At 44.3% G+C, this 12,067-nt stretch overlaps 1 protein-coding gene across 4 annotated transcripts in view; it reads left to right on the forward strand.

Moving 5' to 3' along the window:
* ADAM19 (ADAM metallopeptidase domain 19) overlaps window positions 1-12,067 on the forward strand; it is a 116,615-nt gene that overhangs the window by 30,834 nt on the left and 73,714 nt on the right. The gene's annotated exons all lie outside the window — the stretch shown is intronic.

Below are 12,067 nucleotides of genomic sequence, written 5' to 3' on the forward strand. Positions count from 1 at the left end.
CTCCTTGCCCTCAACACACACACACACACACACACACACACACACACACACACACACACACCTGCGTAGCTGTGTAGGAAGTTTGCTAAGGGAAATTGGAAACTGGTTACCACGCTAACTGTATGCAGTTCTCGGAAAGGAAGAAAGATGGGCTGTGAAACAATGACTTGTCTTCTAGAGAGTGGGCAGTAACACCTGCTGTCCGTGTGGCCTGTCACCATTTGCAAAGTGCTCTCACAGACAACTTCCTTTAATCTTCACGGCAGGAGCTGCGGTCAGCTACTAAACACCTGGCCTGTTACATCCCCATCCTCACAGTGCCTGGCACATGATTGGCCTCAATAAATATTTGAGGAGTGAGGGAGTGGGCTTGCAGATGCAGAGCCGAGACATCTGCTCGGAAGAGATACTTACTGTAACTTGGCCAAGAACTGAGAGCAAATATATGACAAAATCAAGTCACAAGGAACTCAGGCTTTCTGCTGCCGTGTGCCCCTCGATTTGTACCATGTTATGCCACTTCGTATGCAACTATTGATGAGATTGTACAAATGTTCTTCCTTTCTGCCTTCTGGGTTATCTGGATGGTGTAACTCTGGATTATCTGCCACTGACATCTAGTTTATTTAGGCTGATTCGTTTAGAAACAAAGTATAACTGTGTGAAGTTGGATAAATTGCTTTTACTACTTGGACCTCCAGTTCTTTATCTGCACAAGTAAAGGGACATGGTGAGCAGAACTAGTTGTTGTCAATTCTAATTCATGGCGACCCCATGTGTGTCAGAGTAGAACTATGCTCCCTAGGGTTTTTGATGGCTGATTTTTTGGGAGTAGATTGCAAAGGCTTTCTTCTGTGGTACCCCTGGGTAGATTTGAACCTTCATCCTTTTGGTTAGCAGCCTAGCACATGAACCATTTGCACCACCGAGGGACTCCGTGGTGATCAGAGGGAGTGCTATATAGAGGGTCTTTTGTTGCAGTAGATTTTGTTACAGTAGGTTTTGCGGTTTACACACTAAAAGTACCTTCCCAAAATATTTTTTGGAATAAAACAGAGAATGAGGAAAAGCTGAAGAACTAGGGTTTGGAAAGGGTGGGTTCCAGGAATTAATAGACAGACCCTTCGGGTGCCACAACTGAGATGACTCAGTTCCAGCCACTTTCACCAGGTGTCACTCACCTTGGAATTCAGGGACCCAAGAGAGAGGGCTGAGGTCTGATTGTCCTGGCTTGTCATCTACCAGTCATTTGATCAGGTGAGAATGGGGACTGTGACTTCCTCTAGGTGCCCTAATTAGCATTCAGTGACGAGGGAGCAGTTCTCTAAATACAAATTGAGGCTCTGTTACCCCAAGAAGGGGGCACAGATGCTGATTCTGGGCAGGCCAGGACAACACATGTCCACTACAGTCTAACCAACTCATTGCCGTCAAGTCGATTCAGACTCATAGCGACCCTATAGGACAGAGTAGTACTGCCCCATAGAGTTTCCAAGGAGCAGCTGGTGGATTCAAACTGCAGACCTTTTGGTTAGCAGCTGTAGCACTTAACCACTACGCCACCAGGGTTTCCCCACTACAGTCTATCGGGGCTTTAAAGTTGGAGCATTCTTGACTTGGGCTTCAGCTGCAACTTGTGCTTTAGGATGTGAAGAAACATTGGGCAAGGTTCATATAGTTACTGGGACATTCCATCAGAGGCTAAACGGGACGAAGCACCGAAATTTAGGGCAGGTTGGTTTGTGGGCTTTACTCACCTGTTTTTTTATTTTGATTGATTGTTTGATTGTTTATTTCAGGGAATAATCCATCTCTTCACCTCTTTCTAAGCAGATTCTCGAAACTTAGAGGTTCCTGTTCTTCACTGCCCCTGTGCCTTCTACACTAGTTTATCTTTACGCTATGGCTGTTTTCCTCGTACACCTTCCCAGTGACACTTCCCTTCAGGTTATGATCTGTTAATCTGATAAACCAACACTGAGTTGTTTTTCTTAGAAAGAGTAAAGATAGTGCCCCACTTCCCCTAACTGTTCTTACCAATTCCAGTCAGTACTCATTAGTGGGCTGTTCATAACACTGCAAAACAAGTCAGTGAGCTCTTCTTAGGCTTTGAGGGCCCCTCATATCCCTTCCTCCCAGCCAGGGCACCTCATGCACAGCCACTACCCATCTGTCAGTGGAGGCTTGTGTGCTGCTATGATGATGAACAGGTTTCATTGGAGCTGCTAGACTAAGACCAACTTGGAAGAAAGGCCTGGTGATCTACTTCTGAAAATCAGCCAGTGAAAACCTCACAGCTTGCAATGGTCTGATCCACAGCTGATCATGGGGATGGCACAGGACTGGTGGGCAGCGTTTTGTTCCGTTGTGCATGGGGTCACCGTGAGTCCGGGTCGACTCGATGGAAGCTAACGACAACAGCAACATGTCCCTTCCAGTTAAGCTGCCTAAACCCAAGAAGTGGGACCTGTTTGTGCAGAGAGTTTACTTATCTCTGTAGAGGCAGCCCAGAGAGAGGCACAAAGAGGCTTAAATAAAGACCCTGCTGGCCCAAGGAGTAAACAGTCCTCATCCAAACATCCTTTGGTATATAACGCAAAAGCAAAACATAGAACCAGGAGCTGGTTGGAGGGGTGTCAGGTCTTTCGGGGACTGGGAGAAGACGTAATGGGAAGCAGTTGGTGAAAAGGAGTGTTGACTTAATGCATTGTTCAGAAACTTCCTTAACAGAGGTTAAAGAAAACATACCAAGTAGCTTGGGCTTTTTGCCAGGCTCGTGGGTGGTGCCATCTTGTTTGCAATGTAGCTTCTGAAGCTGGTTCTCTGGCACTCACGATGCTTTTTCAATTGAATCCTTGGGGAGGAAGTCCCAGCTCTTTACATTAGGAGCAACGTTTAAATTCTCCCTTCTTTGGCCTTTCTGTTCCCTCAAAAAGGAGTGCCTCTGCTTATGGGGCCCTGGATATATCAATCCCTTATTTGGCTTTCAGGCCATGCCTTTGGCATGTTGGTTTGTTTCCATTCCTTTGGAGTTAGAAGTGGAATGAGCACTGGTTTGGAAATCCTGGTTCTGAAACAGCTCAAGCTGTCTCTTTCCCCCTTTTCTTTCTCCCTCTTTGAAAACAGAAGAGAACAAAATAAAACAATACCTACTGAGTTTATTATTTTGTCCCAAATATGGAATAGCAATTGCATTAGAATAGCACTGCTACTTTTCAAAAACACTTTCTGGGGCCTGCCTGTTCTGGGCACCAGCACTATTTCCATTTGACAGAAAAGGAAACTGAGGCTGAGTAGCTTGTGACTCGCACAGTATCGCCTAGGTAGTTAAAAAATATTAATATCAAAACTTCCAAATGTACACAAAAGGAGAGAAAGCAGTATTGTGAACCCGCAGATACCCATTAATCTAGATTTTACAATTATTACGATTTTGCCACGAGTACGCATAGCTAGTTTTGGAGACAATAACAGTGGCATTTGTAGCACAACTACTTTATACTTTACAAAGAATTTTTCACATTTGGTTCATTTTACTTAACGAATAGTCATATAGTCTTACCACGAGACAGGCACTGTTTTAAGTACTTTTTAGCAACCCTGTGAGGTAGATTCTATCATTTTCCCCATTTTATGGATGAGAAAATTGAGGCACAGAGAGGTTATCTAACAGACTTGCCCGTAGTTGCACAACTTACAAGCGGTAGAGCTAGAACTTGAATATATTTGCTCATTTAATTCTCTCAACAATGCTGTGAGATAGTAATTATTACTCAGCTCATTTTGCATTCTAGGAAATGGAAGCTCCAAGGGACTTAGGTTGGTTAAGCCAAAATAATTCTCACACAAATATATAGTGAGCACTTGTCAAAGTTTTATTTATCTAATTAATAGTGGACTCGGTAAGATGATAAAACTGGTTTAAAATTGGAGGGAAGTATATATATATATATGTATATATAAATCAGTGAAAAAAAGGAATGTTGAGATGGTTGCTAAATTAGATACAAAACTGGTTTATAATATCCTAAAAAAAATCCAAAACAAACCAGTTGCCTTCAACTCAACTCTGACTCATGGTGACATCATGTGTGTAAACAGCCCTTATCCAAACTGTGCTCCATAGGGTTTTCAGTGGCTGATTTTTTAGAAGTAGATTGTCAGGACTTTCTTCTGAGGTGCCTCTGGGTCAACTTGAACCACTAAACTTTTGGTTAGCAGTGAGCGGGAGTTATTTTTTCTACTGGACAGAAATCATTTGCATCTCTATTGTATCTTATTAGTTTTTATAAGTTCACATCTAATTTTACTGTGTTGTACAAGAGCTGCCCTAATTAATTGTAAACTGTAAGTCTTACAAAGCTACATTGCCCCTTGGAGTCTGAAAAAGCTTACAGGCTTCTTAAAGTCTTAAGAAGTTGACACATCTCTTATTTGACATTAAAAAGAACCGCAGTTACCTTTTGCCTTATTTGTGGTATGTGGAAGGCCAGTCATTTTTAGAGAGTAGTGGAGCTGGGACTGCATTCTGAGCCTTAGACTTTCCCTCTGTGCTAGGCTGGTATCATTTTTAGATTTTGATGGGATGATCAGCCAGAAGGGGAAAAAGAATTTAAAATGTTAAAATTGATCAAATGCAGCCTAAGAAAGTATCACCTGGAAAAATGATTAAAAATACAGATTTCTGAGTCCTTCCCTAGAGAATATGATTCTCAGTAGCGCTGGAAAGGAGCCTGAGATTTTATATTTTTTCACAGCCTTTCCGGGTGTTGTGCAGTTGTGAAGTCCCATGAGGACGACATTGAGAGAGTGAGCAAGAAATGAAAGGGGCCTAGGTTATTGTGAGCGGGGTGGGTGAGGACCCTCCACGTAACCTAAGAGGGGTGGTTAGGTTGTGCCACCCTCTCCCCCAAAGCATCACACCAGTGTATAAATGCCTGGATACTCTTGAAAGGGAATCCATGGGTGGAGTAAATGGTTAATGAGTTTAGCTGCTAATGGAAAGTTCGGCATTTGAATCCACCCAGAGGCACCTTGGAAGAAAGGCCTGGAGATCCTGAAAAATCAGCCATTGAAAATCCTATGGAGCACAGTTCTACTTTCTTACAAATGGGGTCACCATGAGTCAGAGTCGGCTTGATGGCGGTTGGTAAACACTTGAAAGAACAAGATGAAGTGAGACCAGGGAAGGAAGTGTCAGAAAAGTAACCGCTGGCATGAGAGGCCTAATGTTTGCCCATGCTGAGCAGTCTCTGTAGATTGTTTTTCAAAGTATTTTTCAAATCATTATCAGCGTATCTTTACTGTCTGTTTATCTGAAGCATGAGAAAGAGGGTTGAGCTCAGGAGAGATGTCAAAGGAAACCGTGCAGATTTGTTTTAGTTCCACTGCTTCTCCCTCCCCAGAGGGTTTTTACCCACACGTTCTAAAAGGGACAGTTGTGGACTTGAAGGCTCTGAGCCTTAAGAATGGTGGGTCAGAACTGTATCCAGAGTGCAGTGTGCTTTTGGAGTCTGGCTGAATGTACAAACAGATTCCTGGCTACCATAGTCAGTAATACTGTTCTTTCCTGGAGAGTGACCTTATGTTTTATGTCTGATATTCTTACTGATGAAAATCAAAAATTACAGCCTTCAGTGTGGGTTACACCCTAACATAAAGGAAACAAAAATCCTCACAGCTGCACCAATAAGCAACATCATGATAAACAGAGCAAAGATTGAAGTTGTCAAGGATTTCATTTTACTTGCATCCACAATCCAACACTCATGGAAGCAACAGTCAAGAAATCAAATGACGTATTGCATTGGGCAAATCTTCTGCAAAGGCCCTCTTTAAAGTGTTAAAGAGCAAAGACGTCACCTTGAAGACTAAGGTGGGCCTGACACAAGCCATGATATTTTCAATCGCCTCATATGCCTGCGAAAGCTGGACATTGACTAAGGAAGACCGAAGAAAAACCGATGCATTTGAATTACGGTGTTGGCGAAGAATTGAAAAACCATGGACTGCCAGAAGATTGAACAAGTCTGTTTTCGAAGAAGTACAGCTAGAATACTCATTAGTAGCGAGGATGGCGAGGCTTTGTCTTGCTTACTTTGGACATGTTATCAGAAGGGATCAGTACCAGAAGAAGGATATCATGCTTGGTAAAGTAGAGGGTCAGCAAAAAAGAGGAAGACCCTCAACGAGATGGATTGACACAGTGGCTGCAACAATGAATGGGCTCAAACACAGCAACGATTGTGAGGACCAGGCAGTGTTTTGTTCTGTTGTATATACGATCTCTATGAGTCAGAACTGACTCTACGGCACCTAACGACAACATTTGGGGGGCTGCTTATTTTCTTAGGGTGGGATTCAGAAGATGTCGTTTATGCTTAAGGACTTCGGTGTCTGAGGTACTTGGGGTTAGCCTAAAGTCAGTACTCCCATGCTGGTTGCTGTTGTCATTAGGATGTGCGACTCCTCCGAGAGTGTTCTAACATATGTGCATGGATCCCTGCCTGTGGACTGGGAGCTTGGAGAGGATGGGCGGAGACACTTCAGGAGTGCAGGAGGATATGACAGAAACTGCTTTCCCTTTAGAGCCAGCAAAAGGAGGGGGCGGGGTGGGAAAACTTGGACATCTTTCTCTCTTCCTGGACACACGTCACTCACAACTTGTTTCCTGAAAATCCTAATGCAATCCAGTGATGAGAAAGACGGCTTCCGGCCGATCTGCTGAGCCAGCCCATTGTCAGGGAGGAGATGAGAACAAGATGTGGCCGGAGAAGGAGCAGAAAGGGGGTGGGAGGCTGGGCTGCTCAGTGGCCATGTGGCCTCATCTCTGCAGAGGTAGCGTCTTTGGTTCTGGGAGCATGCTAGGGGGCCACCTGGGCCTGTGGGCCTATAGAGGCCTAGCCTGGGGCATCAGGGAAAGAGTATGAAGCCAGGTGTTGTCTGTTGGTAAAAGTGTACAGATGGTAGTGATGAAACATGACCCTCCCCTTTGTCTCTAGAAAGAAGGACTTTACTGGCCAACATCAGGAGCCTCATTTATTGTTTCCAAAGAACTAGGCTTGAATTTTGTACATGTCCACCTTCATTTTCTAGCCCTATGCTTTACTTACCCCTGGAGTCTCTGGGTAGTGCAGTCAACACACTCACTGCTAACTGAAAGATTGGAGGTCTGATGCCACCCAGAGGCACCGCTGAAGAAAGTCCTGGCGATCTACTTCTGAAAGGTCACAGCCATTGAAAATCCTATGGAGTAGTTCTACTCTGAAACACGTGGGGTTGCCATGAGTTGGAATCAACTTGAAGGCAACTGTTTTTTGGGGGGAGGGGTGGGGTGGTGCAAACAGTTAAGGTGCTCAGCTGCTAACTGAGAGGCTGGAGGTTCAAGTCCACCCAGAGCTGCCTCAGAAAAAAAGGCCTGGTGATCTACTTCTGTAAAATCAGTCTTGAAAACCCGATGGAACCCAGTTCTACTCTGACACACATGGGGTCACCAGGAGTCAGAGTCTACTCAGTGACAACTGGTACTGGTTGCTTTTCCCTGCATATATCCACCTGTCTCTTAGGAGCTAATGGTCTACATTTTTGTGACACCATATATGCCCTCAAGGCTGCCATTGTCACCATCAGATTGTGGTCTGGGAACACTGTGTCTGACAAGGCTTAGATGCTTCCACCTTCTAAGTGAGACAGAGCAGCAAACTGCTTTAAAAGCACGGCCAGGTCCAGTAGACTTGAGTTTGAAACCTGGCTCTGACACTGTGCTGTGAGAACTGAGACAAGTCACAACGTATCCTCTGAGCCTCAGTGTTCTCGACTACAAAATGGGGGAGGAGCCCTGCTGGCGCAACAGTTAAGCACTCAGCTGCTAACCAAAAGGTTGGCGGTTCGAATGCACCCAGCAGCTCCTCAGGAGAAAGACCTGGTGGTCGACTTCCATAAAGATTACAGCCTAGGAAACCCTATGGGGCAGTTCTACTCGGTCACATGGGGTCACTATGAGTGGAAATTGATTTCTACAACAACAGTACCTATGTCACAGGTATGTTGTGAAGGTTAAGTGAAATAAGGCAAGCACTTAGTACAGTGTTGTTGTTGTTGGGTGCTGTGGAGTCTATTCCAACTCATAGTGACCACAACCTTTCAGTTAGCAGCCAAGCACTTAACTGTTGCACAACCAAGACTCCTTTGCCACAGCCTAGGACCTAGTTAAACGTGAACATTGTCAGGCCCTCACCCCAGATCTACTAATTCAGACAGAAACTCTAAGGTTGGACCACCCTCCAGGTGATTCTAGTGCTTGCTTAAATCTAGAACAACACCCAGACCACAAGCTCTCGTCATACTTTTAAGGCAGACAAACTTCAAAGTGTCTAAAAGTGGGTCATTGCCCAAGCTCCCATCACCCTCTCACCTCCACCACATCCTGGATCATTCTGAGATTGGGAAACCCAGAACGGTTACAATCATAATCATTAACAGGTATTTACTGTGCTAAGAAGAAGCCCTGGTGGCACAACAGTTAAATGCTCAACTACTAATCAAAAGGTTGGTCGTTGGAGGGCATGCAGCTGCTCCACGGGAGAAAAGACCTGGCAATCTGCTTCTGTAAAGATTACAGACAAGAAAACCCTACGGGGCAGTTCCACTCTGTCACGTGAGGTCGCTATGAGTTGAAAACGAACCTGACAATGCCTACCAACGAAAGACCATGGGAAAGGGTTGTCATGTAGGAGAGAAAGCAGATTATTCAGTATAGGCTCAGAGGACAGAGTGAAGGCCAGTGGGTGTGGGTTATAGATAGGCAGTTTTTGGTTCAATTTAAGAATTTTTTTCAGCTACTGTACATGGTCAGAAATCGAGTGGACGGTCTCATTCCCAGTCCCTGGCAGTATTCAAGCAAATGTTGAATGGCCATCAGGCAGATTCCTATACTAGGTAGAAGTTTTGTTCATTCATTCATTCGTTTGGTCATTTCTTCATCTACTCACTCACTCACTGCCTGCCTACTGAGCCCTCGTGGTGCAGTGGTTAAGAGCTCGGCTGCTAACCAAGAGGTCGGCAAGTCGAATCCACTAACCACTCCCTGGAAACCCTGTGGGGCAGTTCTACTCTGTCCTGTAGGGTCACTATGAGTCGGCATCGACTCGACAGCAACGGGTTTGGTTTTCTCGGTTTGCCTGCATGCTTGGAGTCCCTGGGTGGTGCAAACAGTTAACACATTCAGCTGCTCACCAAAAGGTTGGAGGTTTGAGTCCGCCTAGAGGGGCCTCAGAAGAACGGACTGGAGGTCTATTTCAGAAAAATCAGCCATTGAAAACCCTATGGTGCAGAGTTCTACTCTGACACACGTGGGGTCGCCATGAGTCGAAATCCTCTTGATGGCAGCTGGTTTTTGCCTGCCTGGCAGGTGCTGGGTGCTGGGGAAAATCCTTGAACAAGGAAGCTTTGGTCCCTGCCCTTAGGGAGCCCACAGTCTAGGGAGTCTGACTCACTGGTTTCTCAGATCCCTTTCAGTGCTGAGGCCCTGGAAGTTCTATGACAATAAGGGCAGATCCACAGAATAAGAAGCTACAAGAGTTTCTTATCCTTCTGAGGACGTATGACTGAGGGCTGATAAGAAGATGGACACCTCTGAGGCTAAATTTGGATTGTTCTTTTTGGAGCATCTTAACATTACTGGATGAGTATTTTTCCCCTAAGACTCAGAAGAGGCTGAGAATGTATTTACCAGGAGTGCATTTCTTGCTGGAAAATTCACATCTCTCCATTGGCACTAGGGATGAACCGTTAGGCTCTAACCCTTGACAAGTCATCCATTATGCAGTCCAGGCAGACTGTGAAAGCAGACCCCAGGAAGTAGAAGGCAGGAATGAGCTAATTGCTTCTTATTACCTCTCTCAAATGACTTACTGGAGAGTTGATGGCTAGGGAGAGAGACAGAAACAGGTAAATTTCACTCATTTTTCTGGGTTTTTCCATCAATCCCTGTTAGGATCAATAATGACAGTCACTAACCTTTATTGAGCTCCACTTTACATGTATTATGTAAAAACTACAGCCTTGTCAAATCAAACTTGTTGCTGTTGAGTCGATTCCAACTCATAGCGACCCTATAGGATAGAGTAGATCTGCCCCATAGGGTTTCCAAGGAGTAGCTGGTGGATTCGAACTGCCGACCTTTCGGTTAGCAGATGAGCTCTTAACCACTACTCCAAATAGCCCTGTCAAGTAGGTATATTACCCTTCTTTTTGCAGAAGAGGGAACAGGTTCAGAGAGGCAAAGTAACTTGCTCATGGCCAGAGATAGTAAATGTCAGAGCTGAACTGAAACCTCAGTCTCTGGAATTTCAGATCACACTCTAAACTAGTATGCTGAACTACTCATTCATTCAGTAATTAGTTAATTAATTCTTTCATTGAACAAATGTCAAGCCTCTGCCCTCATGATGTTTACAGTTTATCCCCTTCAGGCAAATGGGTGACCCCTCCCTCGGATCCTGGTTAGATGCTAAGGAGAAGAGAGAGGGCTAGGGAGACAGAATCTGGGACATTAGCCACTGACCCAAATTTTCCATGTGATCGAGAACTTCTCTACACAAGCTGCTTTTTGTGCTTTGCTTTATTTTTACATTTTCCTGCTGTGTTTCTGTTTCTTTTTTTGTCCAGGGCTAGATGTTGAAGGCTTAACATTGCAAGAAACAATTCTTCTGGCATTTTTCTTCTGGCTTCACGCTGAGGGTGGGGGAAGCCCGGAATCTGAGAGTCAGGATTCCCAGAGCTTAGAGCTGGAGGTGACTAGAGGGACTGTCTCAGCTAACCCTCTCTTGTTGGAAAATGTCACCTCTTCCAAAACCCAGGTCGTCTCTGAAGATTCCTCAGCTTTCTGTGCTGGCTTCCGCCTCAGTTTTCTTCTTTTTTAGAAAATCCAGTTTTAAAGTAGTTTTTCAGCTTTCAAAATAAATACAGGATAATTAGAAAAAATTCAACCAATTTCAGAAATGTGTAACTTAGATAACGAACATCTTCTTTAATCCCCTGAGATATCTACCATTAAGAATGAGCATTTGTTACTACAGTTGTTTTTAATGCATGCATGCATGTATGCCATTATTTTTTTTTCATTAAAATGGACTTTTATAATACAAACTTTTCTGTAATTTACTGTTTTTGTCTGACTCTACTTTAGACATCTTTCCACATTAGTACATATACATCCACGTCATTCTTTTATATTAGACTCCAGTTTTTAATGGTGCCTTCCATTAGAAACCTTTTTGCCCGCTTGACCTTGACTTTCTGTAGAGCTATACTCTTTTTAATGTGGCTGAGCTAGCTGAAACATCCATTTGGTTCTTTTGTTTTTCTTTTAACTTTCAGAGAAATTCTAGGAACCTTATTTGGTATTGCCTTGTCTTTGGCGGGAAACCCTGGTGGTGCAGTAGTTAAGAGCTACGGTTGCTAACCAAAAGGTCGGCAGTTCAAATCTACCAGGCACTCCTTGGAAACCCTATGGTGCAGTTCTACTCTGTGCTATAGGGTCACTATGAGTCAGAATCGACTCGACAACAATGGGTTGGGTTTGGTTTTTGTCCTTCGTGAGGGATTCTTACGTTAGCTTCAAGGGGTCTGTGGAAGGGAGAAACCAGTGTTCAGTTTTGGTGGGGAGGGAGAAAAGAATTTATTGAAAGGGTAATGTACAGAAGTACCAGGTCTCAGGAAATCTAAACTACTAGGTCTCAGAAGGACAGGCAGAGGCAGCTCCAGGAACAAAGGACCGGATGAATTGCTTTTATCTGCTCAGCCCATGCAACATTATTCCATTGGCTTGGCATGGATCATGGGCCAGCTCTTGGCCAGGACTGGGTAGGACACCTTCATTGACAGTCCCACCAAACTACACTCAACAAGGAAGGAGTTATTGCCTTAAAGAAAAATTGGTGTGCTGATAGTAAAAATTGGTGGACACGATGCTGGCAAATCAATAGAGATACAAAATAGAGTTCATGAATCCTGGAACATTTTGTGCACGTGTTTGCGTCACTGTTTCCCCAGGACACAGAATAAG

Source organism: Trichechus manatus, unplaced genomic scaffold, assembly GCF_000243295.1.
Source record: "Trichechus manatus latirostris isolate Lorelei unplaced genomic scaffold, TriManLat1.0 scaffold00011, whole genome shotgun sequence".
NCBI classification, from domain to species: domain Eukaryota; kingdom Metazoa; phylum Chordata; class Mammalia; order Sirenia; family Trichechidae; genus Trichechus; species Trichechus manatus.